We start from the raw sequence: 12,874 nt of genomic DNA on the forward strand, positions 1-12,874 counted from the left end.
CCTAACATAACAAACTTGGGCTGGCTGTAGGCACTTTTAAATTGGTTCCAGGGGTACACGGGCAGCAGTGGTCTGGTCTGTGGAAGTCTAGTGGAAGGAGTGACCGCAGACAGGCTTCCAAGGCCTAACATAACAAACTTGGGCTGGCTGTAGGCACTTTTAAATTGGTTCCAGGGGTACACGGGCAGCAGTGGTCTGGTCAGTGGAAGTCTAGTGGAAGGAGTGACCGCAGACAGGCTTCCAAGGCCTAACATAACAAACTTGGGCTGGCTGTAGGCACTTTTAAATTGGTTCCAGGGGTACACGGGCAGCAGTGGTCTGGTCAGTGGAAGTCTAGTGGAAGGAGTGACCGCAGACAGGCTTCCAAGGCCTAACATAACAAACTTGGGCTGGCTGTAGGCACTTTTAAATTGGTTCCAGGGGTACACGGGCAGCAGTGGTCTGGTCAGTGGAAGTCTAGTGGAAGGAGTGACCGCAGACAGGCTTCGAAGGCCTAACATAACAAACTTGGGCTGGCTGTAGGCACTTTTAAATTGGTTCCAGGGGTACACGGGCAGCAGTGGTCTGGTCAGTGGAAGTCTAGTGGAAGGAGTGACCGCAGACAGGCTTCGAAGGCCTAACATAACAAAATTGGGCTGGCTGTAGGCACTTTAAATTGGTTCCAGGGGTACATGGGCAGCAGTGTATGGTCAGTGGAAGTCTAGTGGAAGGAGTGACGGCAGACAGTCTTCGAAGGCCTAACATAACAAAATTGGGCTGACTGTAGGCACTTTTAAATTGGTTCCAGGGTAACACGGCCAGCAGTGGCCTGGTCAGTGTAGTAGTTGTAGAAAGAAGGGACCGCAGACAGGCTTCGAAGGCCTAACATAACAAAAATGTCAAAACAATGGTATTGTCAGTGCCAGGCATTGAAGGATGTCAGCGCCTAGACTACACATTGGTGAAGCTGTGAGAGATAATTTTGCTAGTGGTAGAGCACTGTTTGAGCTGGGGGGGGAACTGTCTTGTGGCCGGCGGTACAGGCACAGGGCCCCTCATATTACAACGGTGTGTCTGACGTTGGGTGCGCACCACCACCGCCAGAGACACTTTATTGTACTATGAGGGACCCAGTGGCAGTGCCGTCGACCAAAAGCGGCCACACCCACCTCTTCAGACAAACAGCACTCTCAAGGGTCCAAGCGCAAAGTGGCGATAGCACGGCCCCGTGTGGGGAGTTTGGCCATTTCGTGAGGTGGAAACATGTCGTATGCTGGACAATCAGGTGAAGAAAATTACGAGATTGGAAAAGTCATTCAGAATAGTCCACAGGCAAGACCTTTTCATAGGAAAGCTAGGTGTCAGCCGGGCAGGGTGGGGCAAAAGATTTTGAAATCCAGTTGTGGTTCATTTTAATGAAGGTTAGATCATCTACATTTTGGGTAGCCAGACGAGTCCTTTTTTCTGTTAGTATTGAACCTGCAGCACTGAATACTCTTTCTGATAGGACACTAGCTGCCGGGCAAGCAAGCTCCTGCAATGCATATTCTGCCAATTCTGGCCAGGTGTCTAATTTGGATGCCCAGTAATCAAATGGGAATGACGGTTGAGGGAGAACGTCGATAAGGGATGAAAAATAGTTTGTAACCATACTGGACAAATGTTGTCTCCTGTCACTTTGAATTGATGCTGCAGTACCTGTCCTGTCTGCGGTCATAGAAAAATCACTCCACAACCTGGTCAGAAAACCCCTCTGGCCAACGCCACTTCTGATTTCTGCCCCTCTAACACCTCTGGTCTGCTGGCCCCTGGAGCTCGTGTGAGAACGATCACGGGCGCTGTGTGCAGGGAATGCCAGAAGCAAACGGTCAACAAGAGTTGATTGTTTTGTTGCTAATATTAGTTCCAAGTTCTCATGTGGCATAATATTTTGCAATTTGCCTTTATAGCGAGGATCAAGGAGGCAGGCCAACCAGTAATCGTCATCGTTCATCATTTTTGTAATGCGTGTGTCCCTTTTGAGGATACGCAAGGCATAATCCGCCATGTGGGCCAAAGTTCCCGTTGTCAAATCTGCGGTTGTGCTTGGTTGAGGGGCAGTTGCAGGCAAATCTACGTCACTTGTGTCCCTCAAAAAACCAGAACCCGGCCTTGCCACGCCACCAATTTCCCGTGCCCCCGGGAAAGCTTCCTCATTAAAAATATACTCATCCCCATCATCCTCCTCATCCTCCACCTCCTCTTCGCCCGGTACCTCGTCATGTACACTGCCCTGACCAGACAATCGCTGACTGTCATCAAGGCTTTCCTCTTCCTCTGGTGCAGACGCCTGATCCTTTATGTGCGTCAAACTTTGCATCAGCAGACGCATTAGGGGGATGCTCATGCTTATTATGGCGTTGTCTGCACTAACCAGCCGTGTGCATTCCTCAAAACACTGAAGGACTTGACACATGTCTTGAATCTTCGACCACTGCACACCTGACAACTCCATGTCTGCCATCCTACTGCCTGCCCGTGTATGTGTATCCTCCCACAAAAACATAACAGCCCGCCTCTGTTCGCACAGTCTCTGAAGCATGTGCAGTGTTGAGTTCCACCTTGTTGCAACGTCTATGATTAGGCGATGCTGGGGAAGGTTCAAAGAACGCTGATAGGTCTGCATACGGCTGGAGTGTACAGGCGAACGGCGGATATGTGCGCAAAGTCCACGCACTTTGAGGAGCAGGTCGGATAACCCCGGATAACTTTTCAGGAAGCACTGCACCACCAGGTTTAAGGTGTGAGCCAGGCAAGGAATGTGTTTCAGTTGGGAAAGGGAGATGGCAGCCATGAAATTCCTTCCGTTATCACTCACTACCTTGCCTGCCTCAAGATCTACAGTGCCCAGCCACGACTGCGTTTCTTGCTGCAAGAACTCGGACAGAACTTCCGCGGTGTGTCTATTGTCGCCCAAACACTTCATAGCCAATACAGCCTGCTGACGTATGCCAGTAGCTGCCCCATAATGGGAGACCTGGTGTGCAACAGTGGCAGGTGCGGATGGAGTGTTTGTGCGACTGCGGTCTGTGGACGAGCTCTTGCTTCTGCAGGAGGACGAGGAGGAGGAGGAGGAGGAGGAGGGGGTGCGAACGGCTACAGACAACTGTTTACTAGACCGTGGGCTAGGCAGAACTGTCCCAAACTTGCTGTCCCCTGTGGACCCTGAATCCACCACATTTACCCAGTGTGCCGTGATGGACACGTAACGTCCCTGGCCATGCCTACTGGTCCATGCATCTGTTGTCAGGTGCACCTTTGTGCTCACAGATTGCCTGAGTGCATGGACGATGCGCTCTTTAACATGCTGGTGGAGGGCTGGGATGGCTTTTCTGGAAAAAAAGTGTCGACTGGGTAGCTCGTAGCGTGGTACAGCGTAGTCCATCAGGTCTTTGAAAGCTTCGCTTTCAACTAACCGGTAGGGCATCATCTCTAACGAGATTAGTCTAGCTATGTGGGCGTTCAAACCCTGTGTACGCGGATGCGAGGCTAAGTATTTCCTTTTTCTAACCATAGTCTCATGTAGGGTGAGCTGGACTGGAGAGCTGGAGATCGTGGAACTAGCGGGGGTGCCGGTGGACATGGCAGACTGAGAGACGGTGGGAGATGGTATTGTTGCCGCCGGTGCCCTAGATGCAGTGTTTCCTACTACGAAACTGGTGATTCCCTGACCCTGACTGCTTTGGCCTGGCAAAGATACCTGCACAGATACAGCAGGTGGTGCGCTAAATGGTGGTCCTACACTGCCGGAAGGGATGTTGCGTTGATGACTAGCTTCATTGGCCGAGGGTGCAACAACCTTAAGGGACGTTTGGTAGTTAGTCCAAGCTTTCAAATGCATGGTGGTTAAATGTCTATGCATGCAACTAGTATTGAGACTTTTCAGATTCTGACCTCTGCTTAAGGAAGTAGAACATTTTTGACAGATGACTTTGCGCTGATCAATTGGATGTTGTTTAAAAAAATGCCAGACTGCACTCTTTCTAGCATCGGATACCTTTTCAGGCATTGCAGACTGAGCTTTAACCGGATGGCCACGCTGTCCTCCACCAGGTTTTGGCTTTGCCACGCGTTTTGGGCAAGATACGGGCCCGGCAGATGGAACCTGTGGCGATGTTGATGCCTGCTGCGGCCCCTCCTCCTCCTCTGCTTCATAACTGCTGCCGCCTGCACCCTGTTCCCCCAATGGCTGCCAATCGGGGTCAAGAACTGGGTCATCTAATAACTCTTCTTGTACCTCCTGCGCAACTTCGTCTGTGTCACCGTGTCGTTCGGTGGTATAGCGTTCGTGATGGGGCAACATAGTCTCATCAGGGTCTGATTCTTGATCAGCACCCTGCGAGGGCAATGTTGTGGTCTGAGTCAAAGGACCAGCATAGTAGTCTGGCTGTGGCTGTGCGTCAGTGCACTCCATGTCAGATTCAATTTGTAATGGGCATGGACTGTTAACTGCTTCACTTTCTAAGCCAGGGACGGTATGTGTAAAGAGCTCCATGGAGTAACCCGTTGTGTCGCCTGCTGCATTCTTCTCTGTTGTTGTTTTTGCTGAAGAGGACAAGGAAGTGACTTGTCCCTGACCGTGAACATCCACTAACGACGCGCTGCTTTTACTTTTACCAGTTTCACGAGATGAGGCAAAAGAGCTAGAGGCTGAGTCAGCAAGATAAGCCAAAACTTGCTCTTGCTGCTCCGGCTTTAAAAGCGGTTTTCCTAATCCCAGAAAAGGGAGCGTTCGAGGCCTTGTGTAGCCGGACGACGAACCTGGCTCCACAGCTCCAGACTTAGGTGCAATATTTTTTTCCCCACGACCACCTGATGCTCCACCACTACCACTACCCTCATTACCAGCTGACAATGAACGCCCCCGGCCACGACCTCTTCCACTAGACTTCCTCATTGTTTTAAAAACGTAACCAAACTAACGTTATTTGTTGCAGTCACACAACTTACACGGTGAGCTATAACTTCAGTATGATTTAGCTACCCCTTTACAGGTTGGTGAGACCACAGCGAAAATCAGGCCCAATGTTACACACTCTTTTTTTGGTGGCTGCAAATTAGAGAGATGCCCCACACGCAGGACTGTCACTGAAGCACAAATGTTAATATTAATGTCACACTATTATTTTTTTTTTATTTTTATTTTTTTCAGGAACACTTTAGAAACCCCCCCAAAAAAAAAAATAGATTTTTGCAGGGAGAATTTTGAAAACAAATGTAACAAACTATATGCTTTCTATGGGCCACTGAGTGAGAGATGACGCACACAGGAATCAGGAGTGGCACACAAGCCCAGAGGCCAATATTTTTCTACCAATGATTGATGGAGTTATTTTCTCTGGTAGATTTTGGAACCCAAATCAAGGAAAAAAAATGTAGGCTTTCTATGGACCACAATTGGAGAGAGAGAGAGAGAGAGAGAGAGAGATGGCACACCCAGGAGTCAAGACTGGCACACAAGCAGAAAGGCCAATATTAATCTCCCATTTTTTGGGGGGTTTTGTTTTTTTTTTTTGTTTTTTTTTTTTTTTCAGGGAGACTTTAGAAAAAAAAATAATAAAAAAAATATGATTTTATCAGGAAGAATTTAGAAACCAAATAAAATAAAATGATTTTTTCAGGGAGAATTTATAAAACAAATAAAAACAAAAATAGGCGTTCTATGGCCCACTGACTGAGAGATGACGCACACAGGAGTCAGGAGTGGCACACAAGCCCAGAGGCCAATATTTTTCTACCAATGATTGATGTAGTTATTTTCTCTGGTAGATTTTGGAACCCAAATCAAGGAAAAAAAATATAGGCTTTCTATGGACCACAATTGGAGAGAGAGAGAGAGAGAGAGAGAGAGATGGCACACCCAGGAGTCAAGACTGGCACACAAGCAGAAAGGCCAATATTAATCTCCCACTGTTTTTTTTGTTTGTTTTTTTTTTTTTTTTTCAGGGAGACTTTAGAAAAAAAAATAATAAAAAAAATATGATTTTATCAGGAAGAATTTAGAAACCAAATAAAATAAAATGATTTTTTCAGGGAGAATTTATAAAACAAATAAAAACAAAAATAGGCGTTCTATGGCCCACTGACTGAGAGATGACGCACACAGGAGTCAGGAGTGGCACACAAGCCCAGAGGCCAATATTTTTCTACCAATGATTGATGTAGTTATTTTCTCTGGTAGATTTTGGAACCCAAATCAAGGAAAAAAAATATAGGCTTTCTATGGACCACAATTGGAGAGAGAGAGAGAGAGAGAGAGAGAGATGGCACACCCAGGAGTCAAGACTGGCACACAAGCAGAAAGGCCAATATTAATCTCCCACTGTTTTTTTTGTTTGTTTTTTTTTTTTTTTTTTCAGGGAGACTTTAGAAAAAAAAATAATAAAAAAAATATGATTTTATCAGGAAGAATTTAGAAACCAAATAAAATAAAATGATTTTTTCAGGGAGAATTTATAAAACAAATAAAAACAAAAATAGGCGTTCTATGGCCCACTGACTGAGAGATGACGCACACAGGAGTCAGGAGTGGCACACAAACCCAGAGGCCAATATTTTTCTACCAATGATTGATGTAGTTATTTTCTCTGGTAGATTTTAGAACCCAAATCAAGGAAAAAAAATATAGGCTTTCTATGGACCACAATTGGAGAGAGAGAGAGAGAGAGAGAGAGAGAGAGATGGCACACCCAGGAGTCAAGACTGGCACACAAGCAGAAAGGCCAATATTAATCTCCCACTGTTTTTTTGGGTTGTTTTTTTTTTTTTTTTTTCAGGGAGACTTTAGACAAAAAAATAATAAAAAAAATATGATTTTATCAGGAAGAATTTAGAAACCAAATAAAATAAAATGATTTTTTCAGGGAGAATTTAGAAAACAAATAAAACCAAAAATAGGCGTTCTATGGCCCACTGACTGAGAGATGACGCACCCAGGAGTCAAGACTGGCACACAAGCAGAAAGGCCAATATTAATCTCCCACTGTTTTTTTTTTTTTTTTTCAGGGAGACTTTAGAAAAAAAAATAATAAAAAAAATATGATTTTATCAGGAAGAATTTAGAAACCAAATAAAATAAAATGATTTTTTCAGGGAGAATTTAGAAAACAAATAAAACCAAAAATAGGCGTTCTATGGCCCACTGACTGAGAGAGAGAGAGAGATGGAACGCTTAGTACTGGCACACAAGCCCAAAGGGCAATATTAATCTCCCTTTTTTTTTCCAGGGAGAATTTCTAAAACCCAAAAAAAAAAAAAAATAGGCTTTCTATGGCCCACTATTTGTGAGAGAGATGGGACGCTCAGGACTGGCACAGATGGCACGCTCAGGACTGGCACAGAAGCCCAGAGGCCAATATTAATCTCCCTTTTTTTCTGGGAGAATTTATAAAACCAAAAAAATATTTAAATAGGCTTTCTATGGCCCACTATTTGTGAGAGAGATGGCACGCTCAGGACTGGCACAGATGGCACGCTCACAACTGGCACACAAGCCCAGAGGCCAATATTAATCTCCCTTTTTTCAGGGAAAATTTATAAAACCAAAAAAAAAATTAAATAGGCTTTCTATGGCCCACTATTTGTGAGAGAGATGGCACGCTCAGGACTGGCACAGATGGCACGCTCACAACTGGCACACAAGCCCAGAGGCCAATATTAATCTCCCTTTTTTCAGGGAAAATTTATAAAACAAAAAAAAAAATTAAATAGGCTTTCTATGGCCCACTATTTGTGAGAGAGATGGCACGCTCAGGGCTGGCACAGATGGCACGCTCAGGACTGGCACACAAGCCCAGAGGCCAATATTAATCTCCCTTTTTTTCAGGGAGAATTTATAAAACCAAAAAAAAAAATAAATAGGCTTTCTATGGCCCACTATTTGTGAGAGAGATGGCACGCTCAGGGCTGGCACAGATGGCACGCTCAGGACTGGCACACAAGCCCAGAGGCCAATATTAATCTCCCTTTTTTTCAGGGAGAATTTATAAAACCCAAAAAAAAATAAAATAGGCTTTCTATGGCCCACTATTTGTGAGAGAGATGGCACACTCAGGACTGGCACACAAGCCCAAAGGCCAATATTAATCTCCCACTGTATTTTTATCAGGGAGAATTTATACACCCCACAAAAAAAAATACAGAAAAATGAAAAGGCTTTCTATGGCCCACTATGTGAGAGAGATGGCACACACAGGGATGGCACTCTAGCAGAAATGCCAAATTGCCAATCTTAATCTCCCACCAAAAAAAAAAAAAACAGGGAATGTCCTACAATTACTATCTCCCTGCCTGCAGTAATCTCAGCCAGGTATGGCAGGCAGCTACTATCTCCCTGCCTGCAGTAATCTCAGCCAGGTATGGCAGGCAGCAATAAGGAGTGGACTGATGCACAAATGAAATAAAAAGTGTGGACAAACAAAAAAGATAGCTGTGCAGAAAGGAAGGAACAAGAGGATTTGTGCTTTGAAAAAAGCAGTTGGTTTGCACAGCGGCGTACACACAGCAATGCAGCTATCAGGGAGCCTTCTAGGGCAGCCCAATGAGCTACAGCGCTGAGAGGAAAAAAAAAAAAAAAAAAACTTCCACTGTCCCTGCACACCGAGGGTGGTGTTGGACAGTGCAAATCGCTGCAGCACAAGCGGTTTTGTGGTTAATGGACCCTGCCTAACGCTATCCCTGCTTCTGACAAAGCGGCAGCAACCTCTCCCTAAGCTCAGATCAGCAGCAGTAAGATGGCGGTCGGCGGGAACGCCTCTTTATAGCCCCTGTGACGTCGCAGACAGCAAGCCAATCACTGCAATGCCCTTCTCTAAGATGGTGGGGACCAGGACCTATGTCATCACGCTGCCCACACTCTGCGTTTACCTTCATTGGCTGAGAAATGGCGCTTTTCGCGTCATTGAAACGCGACTTTGGCGCGAAAGTCGCGTACCGCATGGCCGACCCCGCACAGGGGTCGGATCGGGTTTCATGAAACCCCGACTTAGCCAAAAGTCGGCGACTTTTGAAAATGTTCGACCCGTTTCGCTCAACCCTAGTTATATGCATTAAAACATGGATTCTGATTATTTTTCTAATGAGCCCTCAGACAAACATTTTTAGGTTATGTGTACATATTCAGCATTTACAGTGCCGGCAGGAAAAACACTGAATAAAATTTGTATGATTTTTTCCACATTTTTTAGTGCGATTTTTTAACATTTATTTGAATTGATGAAAAACTCTACAAAAACGCTGAAACACTGAAAGAATTAACGTGCTGCAGATTTGAAAAAACGCTTTACAAGTTCAGACCGGAAAGCAAAAAAAATAAGCAGCCTGGGCAGGAGATCTCAGAAATCTCATTCACTTTGCTGGTACTATAGAATGCTGGAAAAATGCAACAAAAATGCATCATGTAAACAAGCCATTAGGATGGTTTCACAGAGCTTTGCAAAAAAAACCCTGCCTTTTTTTAGCATTGCTTGATACAATTTTGCTGCTTCTGAGTTCAAATTAAAATTATGAAACAAGCTTCAAACGTTGCACAGGTTGCTTTGTTTATAAAAAAATTTTTATACTTCTTTCCCTAATTTTTGAGTTTCCTCCAATTTTTTGTAAATAAAATATGCTCTAGGTATAGTTTTCATTCTTATGTTTTCCATGGGAAAAAAGCAGGAATAAAAAGATATATGTAAAAAAAACGCTAGCTATAAATTAATAAGAATCATGGCATTTTTTAAAAGCAAGAAAAAAACACTCTCACAAAAAATGGTGAAGGAAAGTATAAAATATCATCAATTTATTCCCAAAAAATATTTATCCGTATTGTCAGCCATGCATTTTATGTGACATCTGTGTGGCATCTAAGTTTATAAATTATCATTTTAAAAAGTACATGAGGTTCCTAGGTTAATAATGGCAATTATTTTTTTTCTTGTACATTCTTAGATTTGAAAGGGTACATCTCATCTAAGACTCAGAAAAGAATAGTGTATACTGTGATTTTTCTCACACAGAGGCTAGACACATGGCTCCGTATGGCAATGGATTTCTTTCTTGCACCCATAGACTTGAATGTAGGTGAGTCTCATCAGATTTCAGAGTCAAATCGCAGTATTCTGCAATTTTTTTCACAATTCTAGCAGTGAAAAAAAACCGCAATCTGACGTGCCTCATTGAATAATATGGGTAAGTCCGATAAAAAAATCAGTTAGCACTCGCCCAATTTATAAGGTGGTGTGAATGAGGCCAGACACTGAGTCTGTATACTGTACTCGACTAAACAAGACCTAAAGTGGGATGTAAAGTCTATCACAAGAGAAATCTGAACATTTTTCCATATGTATGTTTTATTCATAAACATATTCAAGTGATACTTGCTGCATATTTACATAGAAAATTCCATTTTCACAATAAATAGTTTTGGTTCAGATATGCAGCACATCACATTCATAGCTCGACTTAATGGGGTTTTTAATGCACATTTGTCATCTTTGTTCTCATACATTTTCATCCTTACTACACTCTTGTGTTGATGATTTTGTTATATTTAAGCTCCATTAGTGATTATTATTACTGCAATAAAAAATGACAATGACTAGATATTTTATCTTTTGTTTTGCTTTTTAAAAATCCTACAGATTATGGAGAAAGGTAAGCTATGGAGGAAATATGCTGTGATTTTCAGAAACAGGAGAAAATCCTGCAGATTTTAGTTAATGACCTTTGGAATGAAGTGATTATATAATTGCAGAAAGGATTGCACAGTAGGGATAATAGTTAGGAAACAAGGAACAACTGATTGTGAAGGAGAATAACTCTAAGTCTAATTTAGAAAAATTTAGGATATGCTTACGCTTCATGGCATGTGTATCGTATTATAGGACAATAGTCGTGGGTGAGGTACTCGTACTTCACACCCCGGCATGCTACATGAAAATGGGGGTCCTGGCTGAGTGTCTGGACTTTGGCTATGGGGGCGCTACAGCCTTGCAGATCGCATGATACCGGAGAATTCGGCTGGCCAGGACCAGATGTTGTAGAGTTTAATGGGAGAGACCACCACTCAAAAATAAACTGTCTTTTACTTAACGATAAAGTAGGAAGACGTATGTGCAGTGGATAGCGAACTTTGTGGAAGTTTCTCTTGAACATATGACATTTTCATACATATTCCATTCTTTCCAGAGCTCTCTCTGTTGTCTGTTTGTTAGCCTTTCTCTCTCTGTTGTCTGTTCGTTAGCCTTTCTCTCTAGGTTCACCAACACAGCACTTCAGAAGCTTCCCTAGTCCCCAACAACAACACCACTAAACAATAAGTGAGAGTCCTAATTTTCAACACACATAGACTTTTTTCTCCTTAGGAGAGCTACTTTTGCCACTATGGCCGTTACCTAACTTCTCTGCTTACCGACACTTTAGAACTACTGCATGGGGCACTCTCTCTTTGTCCCCCTTTGCTTCTCAGTGCTGCTCCTTAAATTGAGTGTCAGATAACTCCATACCACCCCGCAAGGCTTCCTGCCCTAGACTTCATCTCCGGAGAAACAATCAATCCTTCTATCACTTTTCCTTGTCTTTATTCTAGAACATGCTATCCATTGCTTTGGTCTCAGCTCACTTTAGGGACACTCAATTCATGCATTCTTAGGTCTGCTCTACCTGCAAGCTAGGCCCTTTCTGCCTTTCTGACAGGAAACTCCCTCTGTCCCTTCACTTTAGCCCCTCCCACACTGGGTTAGTCCCAATCATTAACTCTACCTGTCCATATCAACTATCTGTGACTGGGCAGAACACAACTCTACTGATAATAACGTACATCACTAAACACATTGCACATTGAAAGACATTGTAACAATACACGTGTCTTCAAGTGGGAAGGTTGGCAACACCTCAACCTCCTCACACATGCCAGGGAGTATGTGCTAAAATTTCAGTGAAAGGCACTGCACAATCTTCATTACTACAATGTAAGCAGCAAACAGAACAACTCTGAGTGGCCATCAATTCAGAGTCAGTAAGTTAAAGAATTCTAAATATTTTAAATGGTTTTCCCACCAGTCTAAATGGGGTCCCCCATCAGCAGACACAGGCCCATCAACTGGAACCATGGTAATCAACTGTTCTCACCATCGGGGTCCACGGCAGACTACCTGTGAAATGTGAAATTATATTGAACTATGAGTATTACCTCACTAAAATTAGTAAGTATTCAGTGCTTAATTTTTCACTACTAAAGAGGAGTCATATAAATCTGACCTTGATCGGACCACAGTGCGCAGACAAAACTGGTGGCTCTTCCGACCGGAGCATGACAGCTTCACATATTTCTCAAAGCATTGTGGTCTGTTCTCAGTTAGATTTATATGGCCATCTGACTGCGCCTTTATGCATAAATATGATATTTCTACAATTAGGGTTCACTTACACTGCTGTATAACATGGCCGAGTGCTATGTGATGTTTTATCGAATAGCATTCAGCCCAATGTTATACTAGGGAGCAGTGCAGATCTGCATTCTTTTTCTCATGCCAATTCGGCATGAGAAAACTATCACAGCATGCTGAGGTGCATCCAATGATCAAGTTATGCGCACCCATACAAGATATGGCTGCGTGTGAAACATTGAACTGCACTCGGATAGCGAAGATGGAGAAATTAAGTTCTCCGTCTTTTCCGCACCTGTATTATGATTCCCTCATGCTAGAAAATTCTATCACACTATGACTCTTGGATCAAACTCTGACAGAGTTAAATCTGACTGGCATTAGTATAACCAGCCCAATTATCTTGCATAAGAGAATAAACAGCCATGTAACCCCACCCTTAGTCAGGATACGTCCATATTGGGGAAAACTGACTTCTCATTGGCCAC

This window comes from Ranitomeya imitator, chromosome 6 (genome assembly GCF_032444005.1).
Source record: "Ranitomeya imitator isolate aRanImi1 chromosome 6, aRanImi1.pri, whole genome shotgun sequence".
NCBI classification, from domain to species: domain Eukaryota; kingdom Metazoa; phylum Chordata; class Amphibia; order Anura; family Dendrobatidae; genus Ranitomeya; species Ranitomeya imitator.